Source organism: Macrobrachium rosenbergii, chromosome 39 (genome assembly GCF_040412425.1).
Source record: "Macrobrachium rosenbergii isolate ZJJX-2024 chromosome 39, ASM4041242v1, whole genome shotgun sequence".
Lineage (NCBI taxonomy): Eukaryota > Metazoa > Arthropoda > Malacostraca > Decapoda > Palaemonidae > Macrobrachium > Macrobrachium rosenbergii.
In genome coordinates, this window is record NC_089779.1 from 3,100,234 (window position 1) to 3,117,446 (window position 17,213).

General features: G+C 40.2%; 1 protein-coding gene across 2 annotated transcripts in view; it reads right to left on the minus strand.

The window, feature by feature from the left end:
• Positions 1 to 17,213, minus strand: part of LOC136825653 (uncharacterized) — a 96,617-nt gene that overhangs the window by 67,251 nt on the left and 12,153 nt on the right. The gene's annotated exons all lie outside the window — the stretch shown is intronic.

Here is a 17,213-nt window from a genome sequence, read left to right on the forward strand (position 1 = left end):
GGGTCAATTCCACGAGCAGGTGTTGTGCAGCGAGAAGCACCCACAGTTCGACGGTTTCAAATACCTGCAGTTTCCCTAAATAGCGTTTAACTGACGGATCGTTGTTACGGCCGCTCGTACACATCAGTAATGCATGTGAGTGGAAGTAGGAAATCCGAAAACACTAGTCCTGCTTAACTAAATTCTTCGTAGTTTAAGATATGAGAAAACCAGAAGTGCCACAAAAGACTTCTTGGACTGCTTTGTAGGCATGTGATATGACAGCCCCACAGAGAGAGAGAGAGAGAGAGAGAGAGAGAGAGAGAGAGAGAGAGAGAGGAATGCTTCAGCTGGCCACCCACAAGGCGACGGGAAAATTTCTCCGGGTGCATTGGACCCTTCTTCTTTGAAATAGTTCATCTCATTTGGCAAGGACGTCAAGATTACATTCAATCATTCTATTAATGCTAGGAAATGACGTTTGTGCCGACTAAATTTTCACCAGGTTGATACAACTTTCAACTTTTGTGTTACTGTAGAAAGAAAAAGGTTAGAGCCAGGAGCTCTTTCACTGACACAAAACAAATGGATGAGAATTGTAGAAACTCTGTGACAATACTTTGCATCGCTTTATAATAAAATGTGTGTGTGTCAAGCCTCTAGACCACCCTCGAACGCACTGTTCCATTTTTTCACTTATTTGTGGGGAAAATTATAGGTAGGACGAAGTGGAGAGATTTCTCACAAAATTCTTGAGATGAACAGTTGTACAATTTGCTTATTTTTTGGAGAACGGTGAAGAAAACCGATAAATAACTTAGGCAGCCGGGGAGCAAAAGGCATTGGAACAAAATGCCTCCATACCCAGGAAGCGCTAGACCTGCTGCTAAGCCTGCTTTCTTCAACCTGGTTGCAACCCACAGCAGTCATTTCACTTCCAGGTACCTCATTCTGAGGATTTTAGTGCAGTTACTCTTAAGAGGACCAGCACGTTCTGGAATCAACCAATTTAAAGACCACATCACAAATGCACATTATATATATATATATATATATATATATATATATATATATATATATATATATATATATTATATATATATATAAATTTCTGACTCACGTCGGGATCGAACCCAGGTCTCTCAGGTGAAAGGCAAGGGCGCTATCCACTAGGCCATACAAGTCTAAAAGAGTTTTGAACTTGAGAGCAACTGCACCCAAGGAATTACCTGGGCAAGCTAACTGCTTGCATACCAGCGAGTGATAGTGCAGTTTTGTACTGCATGATAGGTGATTGTGTTGCTGAGTACTTTCCTGCTCCCAAGGTGCCTCTTCCCCTCAACTACCAACTTTGAGGAGAGTCCTTCAAGATTTTAAATCTGAAGATTAAATTATTTTATGTACATACGCTGCAAGATCCTGATTACTTTTAATTTAATCTTACAGGTTTCCTCAGACCATATTTAATATGCTAGTGGCACCACTTTGCTTTGTTATTTAACGTAACTACGGTGCCTCGGAGCTGGTGATTTAAGCTCCTGTGTATGTTTTTTTCTGATTTATGTAATTATAACTAAAGCGAAACACTGATTTTCCCTTAAGATCCATTTAAATTAACTCCTATTAATCTGGTTACAAGTGTGGCCCCCTCACTAGATGCAGAAGTATCTCAGGTACGAGAAAGGTAGTACGTTGCACGGCCACACCTGTAATAATATATATATGTATATATACTGTATATTATATATATAATACATATGTACATGCATGTGTGTGTGTAACTTGATCCTATAATTTCAAAAAAATTTAGAATGTTTAAACTTTAAGGAAGGCAGTAGAGATGGAATGGGATTATCACAGTACTGGGGCAGTGGTACTAATGAGTTTTCTCAGCCCTCCTCCCTGACACCTGTCAGGTGTGGATTTTTAGTCCCCCACGGTCTGCACGTTCATCAGTATTGTCCCTTGAGAGTACACCGTGATTCCTACCACTAGTCCAAATGAGTTTTGAAGCTAATCCTACTCTGACACTTGTCAGTGAGGAAACTGTAGTCTCAAACGGTTGTGTATGTTCGTCAGTACTGCCTCTGTAGTTCATATATCTGTGACTTCTAATATTATGTATCAGTCCTTCGTCAATGGCTGGGAAATTAAGTCAAAACTGGTCAGGACCAACAACCCACCTCTTACTTTTCACCTGTGGTAATGTGTGCGTGTATATATACTTATATATATAATACTCATATGTGCTAATATGTCATTGAAAAGACCAGTAAACTGTCTTTTAATCATTTGGGCTTGTGTTTATCTTACATATATTCCTATGCACTGGCAAGGGTGTTGCTGCAAAGTTTTTGAAGGTGGGCGGAGACGCGCGTGAGTTCAGGCGACTCTGAAAGCGAGCAGAACGATCTCTTGCTGCCGCAACACTTAGTTCCGCCAAGGCAATTTATCCACACCTTCCTCCTACACAGGTGTTACTAGAGCACAGAGACAAAGATCATGGATGTGTCTCTACCAACTGCAAAGCCTCTGTTCTTCTTAAGTACTGTTGCGTTTACGTTCACTATTTTGGCAAATTTAAGTAGAAGTGCGAGGATCAACTTTAGCTCATGTCATCCCGGTGAGAGCCTTTATTCTCAACTCTATTTGCAAGACTCGCCACAAGATGGCAGCGCATGACACAACAACAATAGGGACCTTCAATATAAAAGGTATCAGCAATATAAAGCACCATTCCCAACAAAATAAATGAGTATCTTTAAACACACTCTTCAAGTAAAATAATTAATTTGAGTTTACATCTCAACAAGTACGTTACGCAATTTAGAAAATGTTCTTGATAATGATGTTGAAATAACAGGTATTCATTTGGCAATCTCACAAACTCTGAAGAAAGAAAGATGATGAGGTAAATGATGAAGATCAGCTCTATAAGGAAGTGCTGGTCATTGCTCAGTACCCACTTTCGAATATGTTCTTTGCTTACTTTCTGAAACAAACTTCCCCTCCCTTATCAGAGTTTAACAAGCTGAAATGAAATCCATCAGCATGTAATGAATACGAAGCCTTATCTCGTAGAAATTAAGAGAATGAAAGAGCAGGTTTTGAAGGCGTCAAAAGAAAACAGAACAGAAGAAGAGCTCAAAATCTAACGAAACCCATTCCAGATGTGCCAAAGATTTGGTGACAATAGAAAAGAAATTGTGAGACGCGACGCAACGCCGCCACAACGGAGCATGTGGCTTGGGAAACACGACTCACAAGAGCAGCGACACTTCACAGGCACAAATGTTCCTGAAACGGAGGTTCTGAGCAATATCTTAAAATGCTAAATGTTCCTAAAACGGAGGTTCTGAGCAATATCTTAAAATGCTAAGATCATTTTTTGAAGTTCAGCTGTCGACAGGAACTCTAATATGAGTTAATAATATACTAACTGTTGGTGTTATCTATATCAGTGAATAAGCAACAATAGTTCTCAAGGACTTTAGCAGGTTCATTACTAAGTCATAACAAGTGCCTACAAATAGATGACTCGTCAAGTCAAAGTACTGCGTTTTTACATATATATATAATTATATATATATATGAGAGAGAGAGAGAGAGAGAGAGAGAGAGAGAGAGAGAGAGAGAGAGAGAGAGAGAGAGAGAGAGACGCCACAAAAAATTGAATGACGATGGCGATATCCAGTTTTCATGGCATACAACACACTTTCAAGGTTCACTGCAAAATAGCATCAAAGAAAAGTTCCGAAGTACACCCACAGAATAACACAAAACTACAAATGCAAATAACAGAACGACAGGGGTACGGAGAGACCCTCTCAGCAGGTGATCGTATGGGCATGATCGCATGGGCATGATCTCTCTGACCAAACAAGGCATCGAGTTTGTACATACAGTGGCCTGCATTCACTAAGTCACTGATATTTTATGAATGCAAATTCAATGACATTTCCCTTCTGTTAAAAAGATTATGTATTTGACATCTGTCTCCTGTCCTCAAGGTATAGATACGTTCTTTAATCTACGCTGCAGGCTCTCTGATAATGTTTTTAACTTATTGTTGCAGGCCCTTTGCCCTACTGTGCAATACAGAAGCAGTTAAAATCCACTGCAAGGAAAATTATTGTAACGGCTTCTCATCGCTTCATTTACGAACTTTCCCGTTCGCATAGCGGACAATGTGGCAAAGGCCTTGCAAGACGGATGAAAGCGCGTGAGGGATGACAGCAGGTTTTGCAACAGCAGCGAGAGTGTGGAGAGCGCTGCCGAAGACCTTGTGTGGGATGGTGTGGAGCAGAAAAAGTTGAATTTTTCCGCACAGGAGGTTCATGCCACAACTCGGGAGATGAAAGTGTGAATGAAATGATCGCTGTTGTGTTTGACCTCTAGAGGCAATCCTTGTTAGGGGAAATAACATATTCTTAAATATTATATGTGAGCTTTTCAGTCGAGAAACATGCTAAGTGCCATTTTTAAAATATAATAAATACAATTAAAAGTACCCATGGACCAGGATGGCGCTTGGCATGTTTCTCGACTGAAAGACTCATATTATGGAAGCGGAGTATGGGTATTAAATATGAACCGAACGAAAAGATTAAAGCTGGTAAGATAAACTTTAAACATAAGTATATGGGGCGTAAGAACAGAGAGTGTGAGCAATGTACAGATACCTGGAAGTGATCAAATAGTTTGCATAAGTACACAGATGGATCACAGAATTCTGCGATGGTTTGGCCACGTGAAAAGAATGGGTGATGTTATGTTAATGGAAAGAGAATTCTACGATGGTCTGGCCACGTGAAAAGAATGGGTGATGTTCCCCTCACACAGTCCTTCCATCTCTTTCTTGGTCTCCCTCTTCTTCTTCTTCTTCTTCTTCTTCCCTGGACCTCCATCCCCATAGTATGCCTACCAGCGCGGTCCTCATCTCTCCTCAACAGGTAGCCCTTCGTTGGGTGAGTCGGTAGAGCTTCGGACTGTCACTCGATGGGCCGGAGTTCGAGTCTCCGGCCGGCCAATGAAGAATTAGAGGAATTTATTTCTGGTGATAGAAATTCATTTCTCGTCATAATGTGGTTCGGATTCCACAGATAAGCTGTAGGTCCCGTTGCTAGGTAACCAGCTGGTCCTTAGCCACGTAAAATAAGTCTAATCCTTCGGGTCAGCCCTAGGAGAGCTGTTAATCAGCTCAGTGGTCTGGTTAAACTAAGGTATACCTAGCACCTCACGGGTCTTCATATCCTCCTACTCCCTACTAACACTTCCCGTTTCTACACATTTCATCCTATTGTCCTCCATTCTTTGTGTTGATAAACCATCGTAAAACGCACTAATCCATCCTTTCACCTATACTAAAATTTTCCCTCTTTCATGCATCTCAATTTCTCTCATCTTTTTAGTTATCACATTGCGACCATGCAAACCATCTCAAAAGCTTCAAACATTCTGCTTAATTTACATTCAAAATCCACATTTTACTTCCATGAAAGTGCATTGGGTCTACAGCTTATGTTTTCCCCAAGCTCAGTGGTCTGGTTAAACTAAAGTATACTTAACTTTCTACTTTCCAACAAAGAAATAATTTTGCCTCTCAATCATTCCTTCGCAATGCTCCCTTCAGTTAGACAACTCTTACACATCTTGATCAGTCTCTCAACTAGAATTTCCCAAAGGCAGTTACTAAGAGTCATCGGTATACTGTATGTTCGTGACTCTTTTGTTCTCTTTCACCTTCCTCCTGCGCACCCTACCCTACCCAACCCATCCTCCTGTATACTGTACGTGTAGATGGGTTCCCTCCTTCCGTGCAACTGCACGTGAAATTCTCTCTCATTTCCTTCACTACACCAGACGTTTCCTCATAGCATCTTCTAGCTGAATCAATGATCCCATCCTGGTATTTTGTTTATGCATCATATAGTTTTTCATTCATGTTTCTCTACAGAGCAGATCACATCAGGACTTAATTAACGACCAGCACAGATTTTTCCCATCAGGTTTCAAGTAATCGCGATATAGTTTTATCGGAAGTATTTGTATCAAAAATATTTATACAATCATAATAGGCCGGTTGCCATTTACTAACTTACAATAAACGCAAGATATGGTTTCACAACTCTGCATTAATATGCATGCATACATGCAAAGGACGGGGGGTGGAGGTGGGGAGAGAGAGAGAGAGAGAGAGAGAGAGAGAGAGAGATAATGTGCGGTTCACCCAGGTTACTGTTACTGTTTTAACAAATCAGGGCGACACTAGTAGGCGATGTCAGTGCGTGCGTTGGTGGCCACAATAGAATCGGAAGGGTTGTGTCCAAGTGAGAAGGAAATGGCGACGACCAGTAAAGGCAGAGCCCAAAACCGCCCTCCCAAAACTCGTAGGGAACGAACGTCCCTCTATACGTGTCCCGCGCAACACTACCTATTGGAAAAATGAAATGAATTACCTGCCAACCCTCTCCCCAGCCTCTTACGAATTCATGAGGCACGATGTCACTGAAATAGTGAACATTTACGAAAGTTTTCTAATGCTCTAGCGTGACGTCAGCCTGATTTCAAACCCCCTACATTAACGCTGAAACTGTTTTCCTGGAAATGGTGAATGAGAAATTGATCGGGTATAGCTTGCATGCTTACTTAGTTCACTGAATTTCTTCATTTTCCTCGAGTTTCTCAATTTCTCAACGTTAAGCTTGATAAAATCTTTTGCAAATTGTAAAGTACGAGGCGAGCTCAAGAAAATTAAAAAGAAATTATGAACCATAGGCCTATATGAAACGACAAAAACGTATAATTTTTGTTTTACTTAATTTCTCGGATGACAAAATATGGAATGCTCATAAAAACGAACGAGGAAAACAGGGCAAAGGTTCCAAATTTTGGAAACTCGGCCATATTATTTCTAGATAGATAAAGATCTACGAAGTGAGCAAAGAGGGTACGACAACCGACAACAAATTAAACCGTGCTTTACACTTCATGATGCACGTACATCCATCCATCCCCCGCAGGCTTACAGCGCAACTTCATCCAAAGCTTTGGCTGTAAAAAAAAAAAGGGGGCTGTACTTTCACTACCATTAGGAATACAGAATCTCATGACAACGCACAACTGTATTTACACACTAAGCTCTACAAATATATACTATACGTCATGGATGTGCTTCGTCACCGGAACACTCGTGTAATACGTCACACAGAGCAACCTTACTCACGCATCCACAACGCATCCACAATTTCATTCGCTTCCCGCGTAGTTGTTGCAGTCCTCCCTATAGTCCTACATCAGCCACACTCCCAAACCCTTCACCGTTCACTGAGAGGCAGCCAATCATCCACAGGTTATGTTAGGTAGGCAATGACACGGCGGTTTCTCTAGTACGTAAAATATTCCATATCCTCTAAGAGTGTGTATCTTGGAAAAAATGAGGTGTAAGAGAGAGAGAGAGAGAATTGCGTGACAAGTCAGCAGGTTTGCTCAGGGTCTCTGTAAAACACGCTCTAAGAAAGACCAAACTAATAAACTTGCCTAAAAAAAATCACGTGAAGTGGAGGAATGAAAAAGATATTTACGAAGAGCAATGACGAACTGACCGTCCAAAAGCAAGAGAAATGGTACATCTTGGCATCCAAAGAGTCGACTTTCGTCAAGTACAGAAGATGTCTTCTGCACAGACGTCTTCGCTTGACTGCCTGCGTCACCACAGGCTGTCTCTCTCACCTGTTGCTTAACTGTACAACTTTCTTCACAGGCTGTTAAAATATCATAGCACATAAACAGGAGCCAGGGTTGCATCACAAAACAAAATGAAGTGAGTGACAACATTATCAAGTGTTCCAGTAACATCTTTGACAAGCAAGGACCTAGAAATTTGAGTGTGATTCTCTAAGCTACAATCTACAAAAATTGTACGGTTCAAATCTATCAATAAATAACTGTCTTTATAAGGGCAGCATCTAAATTGCCTTAATTTTATTCACTGTGGCGTTCCAAAATACGGTGGGTCCTTGCATCATTGCGCACCGGAGGTGAGGCGATTCACTTGTTACAGCCATCAAAGTCGCATTCGTTGCCAGACAGTGCTGTATTGTGTCAGAACATAAATGCTAGCCGAGGCTTCAGCAGATAAATCTGCAACAAGCAAAACCTAGACTTTATCACCTGCTGAAAGAAAAGTTAGACAGAAAAGCTAGACGTATTAGAGGAAAGCCAAGCGAGCCTCAGATTATCCTGGGATTTTCATCGAAGGGTCATACTTTCCCTCGACGGAAAATGCTGCGTCATACTGTTTTCGCTCCGACAAATACAGCTTTCAGTGGTTTGTCTCTTGGTACATAATCGTGGTGTAATCTCAAATTATCAGAAGTGGTTGGCTGTAAGCGGAGATCTTGAGATTTGTGGTAGCTCTCTGCTCCATTTTCTCGTCACTCCAAGCAGTTCTGAGACACAGTTGATAAATGCCCTATCTCCCAATACTTCCCATTGCTGGGTTTCGCTTTCTGTTATAGTGGCTACTGTTGTTACTGCTCCACACTAATGAATGAAATCATTCAATGTCCGTTTATCCCTATCCTTCCCTCCCATTTCAATAATGCACTGCGATGTTTTCCTATCAGGTAAGTAACCAAATTTGGATCTGGTTTGCACTTCTATGAGTGACTGCCAGCAAGCGCTCGACTGTTACACATAAGCCCCTTCAATGATCTCGGAGCTGGCAAAGAGCTGCATATGAAGAGAAACAGTGCAATAGAGCAATACCCACCCTCTCTATTTCGTGAAGTACGTCTTCATTCAGTCAACAGCGTTTTTTAAAATTATGAACAAAGTTAGAGATGGATATATTTCTGAGTAATTTACAGAAAGACCATGCAAGTCAGACGAAGTTGGTGAGACAACGTATAGGCCTATTATTCATGTACTAATCCCAAATATATTCTGGTACGACAAAAAATGACACATAACCAAATATAAGTGGGGGTGGTTCCACTTAACGGCGGTCCCTGCCAGACTTATACTTTAACTATCGAATCGTGTACGAAACCCGTGTGAAAAAAATACCAGAAAATGGCTGCTTCATCCACCTAATCAGAATGGTCTTCTACAGCGTGCTGGAACCCCCTACGCCATTTTCCTCTACCCTCAACTAGTTTCACCCTTAATGGATATGAAGGAGATCCAGCATTCAGAGTATCAGAGAGAGGTCATGTTACAGACCTGACCACCATAAAGTCAGTAGCGACCTATTTCTGCTACTCCGTATGCGGGTTCGAATTCTGCTACGAACGTCAGAATTTCTTCATTTTCTTGCATTTGTTGCCACAACTGTATCCAACAAGTGTGAAGAATTGTTGCTGTAATTACACATGTTTCTGCTAAAAACTGACCCACAGATTTTATAATATATATATATATATATATATATATATATATATATATATATATATATATATATATATATATATTCTAGCTTAACCAGCACTGCCGGAAGAACTCTGAATAACAGTCCACGGGTAGTGGGAGGGAAGAAGGATGGGGAAAGGGGAAAGAAGTGAGAAGATAGAGGAGGGGAGAGAATGCTGGGGAAGGGGAGAGGAGGGGAGGGGAAAAATTGGGGATGTGGAGGAGGAGGAGGAGGATGGGAGGGGAGGGGCAAGGGAGAAGGAAGGAATAGTGGTAGGGGAGGGGAGGGTAAATGAAGGGAAGAGTGGATGGGGAGGGGCAGGCGAAGGGAAGATAAGGGGAGGAGAGAAGTTACCTTCCCCTAGAAATGAAGAATGGGGAGGTATTATTCCTCACATTATTATGCATACTATATTAACAGAAAATTACCACTTGGAAGATCATTTTTATATTAGACATAAAAAGTCTTAATTCCTATAATAATAATAATAATAATAATAATAATAATAATAATAATAATAATAATAACACAGCAACTGTTGCCGTTTCAGGTTAAAGAAAACTGAGTTACGAGAGAGAGACGGCGCCTGAGTGTCACTGGGTTTGAATTTTCTAATCGGGCCCTGCAATTCTTAGCACCGGCCCTGATAGAAATTGTCGATACACGGTGATTTTTAGTGGATTAAGTGCTTGGATATGATGATGGTGATACCTCAAAAGTACTGAAGAATTTGTATTTTATTAGCAAGGTATAATTAAGATGCGTTTGGCTTCAGATGAACACAAATGTGGTGATTCCGCCGCGAGTAATTATCTCATGGGGGTAGTTTTGCCCCAGAAGCATTTTAGTCTGCTAATGCGTTTGCGTTGGTGGTAATGAATTAGTTCTGATCTCCAAAGTTATGCCCTTAACGATTATATGAAAACAAAACCTAAACTTATTAACTAAACACTTTATCATTTTAACATTAAAACAGTATGGTACACGAGATACCTAACGCTAATGACAACCGGGTAAAGATGAGAACATGCAATTATCCCCTGAGTATTGGCCGAACACGAAAGGGCTGATCATCTCGTGACCTAAAAGGACCGCTGGTGAAGGGCATTAGTTTTTTAACTGCGGATAATTCAAGGTCGAGTATCCTCTCGCCAGGTCAATCCCACAGCCTCATGAACGGAACTTTTATAAGTATACCTTAGTTTAACCAGACCACTGAGCTGATTAACAGCTCTCCTAGGACTGGCCCGAAGGATTAGACGTATTTTACGCGGCGAAGAACCGGTTGGTTACCTGGCAACGGGACCCACAGCTTATTGTGGAATCCGAACCACATTATACCGAGAAATGAATTTCTGTCACCAGAAATAAATTCCTCTAATTCTTCATTGGCCGGCCCGAGAATCGAACGCGGGCCTAGGAGAGTGCTAGCCGAGTACGAAATCGACCCATCCAATGAGGAACTACGTCGAGCCCCTATAATATACCACGTTGGCCCCTTTCACCGATCTTTTCCAGTTCCTTAATATTGTTTCCCCTACGACCTGGTGGCTGAAATACGCGACCTGCACGAAGGGTAACCTCCCTCCCGTGGAATCGCTATTGTACTTTTCCCAAAAGCTAAACACAACGAGGTACTCGTCAATGTGAACATTCAGTTTTCCCATACATATAGGCGCACATATTACTATATCAGTAAGCATTTCTTCAAGGTATGGGATAACGAAAGAATAAAGTGACATCGTAAGTGAGTGGCTGATCTTACAGCAGGAGCCTTAATTCTTGGTCCTTGACGCAGACACTGCACTGTGTGGGGTTTCACTGTTTCACTTCTCTTGGCTCTTTTAGCCATCCCGTCACATCTAGACTCTGGAATTCATGATCCTTTTCGAACTCCGGGGGCGTTGCCATTATTCCCTGAACAACCAAGTTCCGTAGTTTAAAATAAGAAGAAAAAGAGCAATGTGCGAGTGGTTCCCTATAATCTCTGCTTTCACTGGATAACGCCATGTTTGTGTACCGTTATCAGGTCCCTAGAAAAAGGGTGGATAAGTCTACTTCTATTTAGCAAAGCCAGGTTTCATCATTAAGAGAGAAAATGTCAAATTAACTCAAGATAGCCCTTTGCAACAGGTTAATCTTCTTTCTCTTACAGACGCTATCTCCCTCTTTTTGCCTACTCTCCCTTCCGCCGGAGAGGGGTGTGGGGGGGGCGCTCCTTTCGTGTCCAAGAGGATCAATTGTTGTTAACGAGGTCGTATTAGTTGCCAGGCAGAATGCTCCAAAGATACTCTCTTAATGAACATTTATTGGAAAGGAACTCAAAGCTCTCTCTCCTCCCCCTTCACCGTCTAATCCCCCACCCCGCCCCAACCCCCTCTGCCCCATCAACCAATAACATTCTCATAGGCTCCTTCGCTCGGCATTCCATAACTTCGATTTTTGATATTCCCTTCTGGAAGGCGACCCTGCCTGAAGTGAGCGTTTTTGTCAGGGATTCTTCTTTTCATTCCAAAGCACCGTTAGCAACTCCAACGACCCGAACAGCAATAATCTCCGTTAGTCAAGCTGACTCAAAACCGCCCAAAAATTAAAAATATAAATTTCCTTCCAAATGACAGGGTTACGGATGGATATATATACTTCACTACATGTTGTGTCTGAAAGAGGGAAAAACAATAACACTTTTCAAATGCAGTTCATGAAAGCAGCATGAAAGGTGACCTGAAAAATGAAATGCAAAAACCACGAATTTATCGTTCATCTCTCTGGAAGGTGATCTGCCAATCTTTGGCTGGAAAACCAAAAATGCTCTGTATACATATATAAATATATTCTGTATACGTATATATACATATATATGTACATATATATACAAATATATATATATATATATATATATATATATATATATATATATATATATATATATATATATATATATATATATATATATATATATATATACTGTATATATGTATATATATATATATATATATATAAATGTGTGTGTATGTGTGTGTGTACAAATACTCATACAAATTCAAATCAATTGTTCAGATCCAGAAAAGTATATCCACAAATTCAAATCAATTGTTCAGATTCAGAAAAGTATATCCACAAATTCAAATCAATTGTTCAGATTCAGAAAAGTATATCCACAAATTCAAATCAATTGTTCAGATCCAAAAAAAAGGATACCAACAAATTCAAATCAATTGTTTATGGTCATAAAAGGATCCCTACAAATTCAAATTTATTGTTCAGATCCAGAAAAGTATATCCACAAATTCAAACCAATTGTTCAGATCCAGAAAAGGATCCTTACAAATTCAAATCAACTGTTCAGATTCAGAAAAGTATATCCACAAATTCAAATCAATCATTCAGATCCAAAAAAGGATATCCACTCCCACAGCCTTTTAAGAGGCATGATTACAGGTTAGCTACTGATCTTCCCTTTACATTGCCAAGGGAAGCACCCCTGGCACCAATTATATCTTTTCTTCTGTATGAAGCACTACTGGAAAAGGATATTCCAGGTCTAATGTACTGATTCAATACTTTCTCCTTTGCCTCTCTAAATGTGATACGTTCACCCTTAATTTCTGTAAGTCCTTTTCCATGATGTACACATCACAATCTTGTAAAAAAGATGGATCGTTCTCTCCACTTTTCTTCTTCATGACATACACCATGTTCTGGTTCACTACACTTGGCACATGTGGCAAGCTTGCCCTGAAGCTTCTGCATACAAGACCCTAACACGTGACCATATTCTTGACAGTAAAAGCACTTCCTTGGTCTTGGGACATACTGCTTAACCTTAAAACGTACCCATGCTGCTTTAATTACATTTGCCAAGCGGGTTTAATTAAATGTAATTACTGAATTTGGCAGTGGAACTAAGGCTCCGTTAATCATCGTCATCCTTTCAATTCTAATCACACTCTGATCTTTTAACTCTCCTACAAGTTTCTCCGAGTACGTCATCAGTTGGGGTGAGTATATCATTCCCTTGGAGTGATTCCAAAATGCAACTACTGAGCAGTCCACTTTCACTCCTCTGAGACGCGATAATGCTTTTCAATTTTCAATTTTGAGTATACTTTAAAAACATTACAACTAGAATCTTCCACATTAAAGGTCAAATACTCATCATAAGATTTTTCAAATATTCCTGGTCCTATTTCACATACATTTATGATTAATTTCCCTTTGGTCCATGCTGGAACATAGGGTTCCAGTGTAACTACACTAGGTTTCCTAGCCTTTTCCAAATTCAGGCTGTCAGAGGAGGGTGCAGCAGCTGTCATCAGTGCCAAAACTGCATCATCAGAGGGTCCAGGAGTAACCAATTCTTTATCCTTACTATTCATGAAGATCGAATATCAAAAAGAAAAAAGCTAAACCTGAAATTCTTTAAAAGACATTATAAGCCTTTCATGGAGTTTATTCTTTCACCAATGGCAACAGTTGGAGCGACTCCCAAATGTCTGCCCCCTACCCTGCTGCACAGGGGACGGCACAACACAGAAGTGGCCCAAGTGTAAGCCAAACCCACTTGTTGGGACAAAGTATTACAAGAACACAATCATCCCTACCTTAATCACATTAAAGAATCCTATCCTCACAACCAGACCACCCCTGGAATCCATGGCCCAGCCCTGCAGAATAGTTCCGACCTTGAGCTATCAATCTGATAACTCTAAGGTCCAAACATTATTGGGTAGTTGATAATCATACCACAGTTCCCACTATTTAGCCTCCGATATAAACCCAATCCCAACTATACCTTTTCCTATTTATCAGGTCCACTAAATTTTACCTAAAGTGGAAATTCCACAAATTTACCCCAAATATGTAAAAATAAATAGAACTCTTGGACTCAAACCTGGGAACAAATTCTAGGGGTTCAAGAGGCGCCACCCCCTATCACCACGTCAAGGTGGTCCCACGTCGAGGGGGAGATCTAGAAAAGGATACCAACAAACTCCTACTAATTATTCACCTGAACCAAATTAATCTTCAAAAATTATATAACTAGCTCAGTAATAATTATCACTTAATTCTGTTTATGGATAGGAGGACGGGCTAACCAAGGAACTAAACATATTATTTCTTAGGCAGAGGCAATAATTAAGGACGGAGAGAGAGAGAGAGAGTGTTAACAAACCTTGATAAGCTCGAAGGCACTTCCTACGAACCTTCATCGAACCTTGAAGGTCTCATACTGGTAGTTAGCAATGAGGGATATTCCAAGTGCGTAGACGCTGACTTACCTTGGCAAGTCAATGGCCTATTATATACAACTGTCAAACGTCACATTTGCAATATAATAAATACTCATTCTCATTTTCGTTTTTGTTTTTAAAGACGAATAAGACGTCATATGGCATCGCGTTTATTGCAAATTCGGTAACAAGGACAAAAAAAAAATGAACAGGCAACCTAAAGAATACAAGGTTATTTAGCTTTCAAAAGCGCGCGCGAACGCGCACACTCACACACACCGCAAGTATGATCGTTCTGCAAGGGGAGAGAGAGAGAGAGAGAGAAAAAGAGAGAGAGAGAGAGAGAGAGAGAGAGAGAGAGAGAGAGAGAGAGAGAGAGAGAGAGAGAGCGTTCTCTTGAAGCAACTATCTTTGCTCCTGTGTTGTTGACGTTTACGATGAAGCTAGCGTTTCAGCGGCGAAGCTTGAAGCTTCAGAGGGCTTCCCCCTCAAAAGAGACAAAAAGTCCAAGAAATGATGGCGCTTACATTGCTACGAATATATTATAAGTGATGCATACACCTAAAATTAAGCCAGAAATATAATTAAATACAGAAATCACTATACCTTGAGAATAATTTACACACAAGGGGAATTAAAATTGATAAGTGCTTCTTTGCCAGCCAGGATTCGAACCGTGGCTTAGTTTAGAAAATAAAATAGAAGTGACTTTGACCACCCGGCTATCGAGAGAGAGATAAGCAGATATCGACTCTGCAGTATTATTCCTTTCGAATTCAGGTTCTGGCCTTAAAGTCGTTATCAACCCATCTCCACAATGATGGCTGCTTGGTTAAGTTCAATTGTGAATTTTTGTTCCATACACGTGGCTATTTGGTATTCACAAATATTAAGCCACCAATATTGTTTATATATCAAATTCACCATATCCTAGTTAAAGTTAAGTATACATTAGTTTAACCAGATCACTGAGCCGATTAACAGCTCTTCTAGGAAGTGAACGAGTAATTTGAACATCTAGGAAGTGAATGAGTAACTTCAACATCTAGGAAGTGAATGAGTAACTTGAACATCTTGGGAAGTGAATGAGTAACTTGAACTTCTAGGAGTGAACAAGTAACTTTAACTTCTAGGAGTGAACAAGTAACTTGAACTTCTAGGAAGTGAACGAGTAACTTGAACATCTAGGAAATGAACGAGTAACTTGAACATCTAGGAAGTGAACGAGTAACTTGAACATCTAGGTAGGGAACAAGTAACTTGAACACCTAGGAAGGGAATGAGTAACTTGAACACCTAGGCAGTGAACGAGTAACTTGAACATCTATGAAGTGACCGAGTAACTTAAACATCTAGGAAGTGACCGAGTAACTTAAACATCTAGGAAGTGACCGAGTAACTTGAACATCTAGGAAGCGAACAAGTAACTTGAACATCTAGGAAGTGAACGAGTAACTTGAACTTCTAGGAAGTGACCGAGTAACTTGAACATTTAAGAAGTGAACGAGTGACTTGAACATCTAGGGAACATCTAGGAAGTGAACGAGTAACTCGAACATCTAGAAAGTGAATGAGTGACCTGAACATCTAGAAAGTGAACGAGTAACTTGAACATCTAGGAAACGTACGAGTGACTTGAACTTCTAGGACGTGAACGAGTAACTTGAACATCTAGGAAGTGAATGAGTACCTTGAACATCTAGGAAGTGAACGAGTGACTTGAACATCTAGGAAGTGAACGAGTGACTTGAACATCTTGGAAGGAAATGAGTAACTTGAACATCTAAGAAGAGAACAAGTACCTTGAACATCTAGGAAGTGAACAAGTACCTTGAACATCTTAGGAAGTGAACGAGTACCTTGAACATCTAGGAAGTGAACGAGTACCTTGAATATCTCAGGAATATATATATATATATATATATATATATATATATATATATATATATATATATATATATATATATATATATATTATTACTATTATTCAGTAGACGAAACCCACAGGGGCCACTGACTTGAAATTCAAGCTTCCAAAGAATGTGGTATCTATTAGGAAGAAGAAGTAAAGGGAAATATAGAAAGAGACCCTACTTATTAAAAAAGAAAACAGTTAATGAATAGGTAAATAGATAAAAACGTATTACAATGCAAGAGAAATAGTATCCGACTAGTAATGGGTTGCATTTTCGCTTGAACTTCTCAAGTTCCAATTGCATGACACCCTTTGGGGGTTGTTCCACAGTCCAATGGTGCGAGGAACGAAGGACCTCTGGAACTTTGGAGAAGTTCGACTGTGAGGCTAAACATTTACTGCATATTGGCGGTGCTGTTCAGCGAATCTGGTTGCTCTCAGCAAATAATTATCGAAGCAGCATGAAAAGATGAAACACTAAATAAAATACTAGAGAAGGATGAGTCAACCCAAATCGAGAGTGTCAGCAACCTGCAGACATTGCTTTGGGGAAGTTGACGAGGAAGGAACTTGCTGTGAAATGTGTGACGCGTGGTTTCATTATGAATGTTCGGGCACAGAGGTCAGATACACACCCATCATTCGTAGTGATAACATATTGTACATCTGTAAT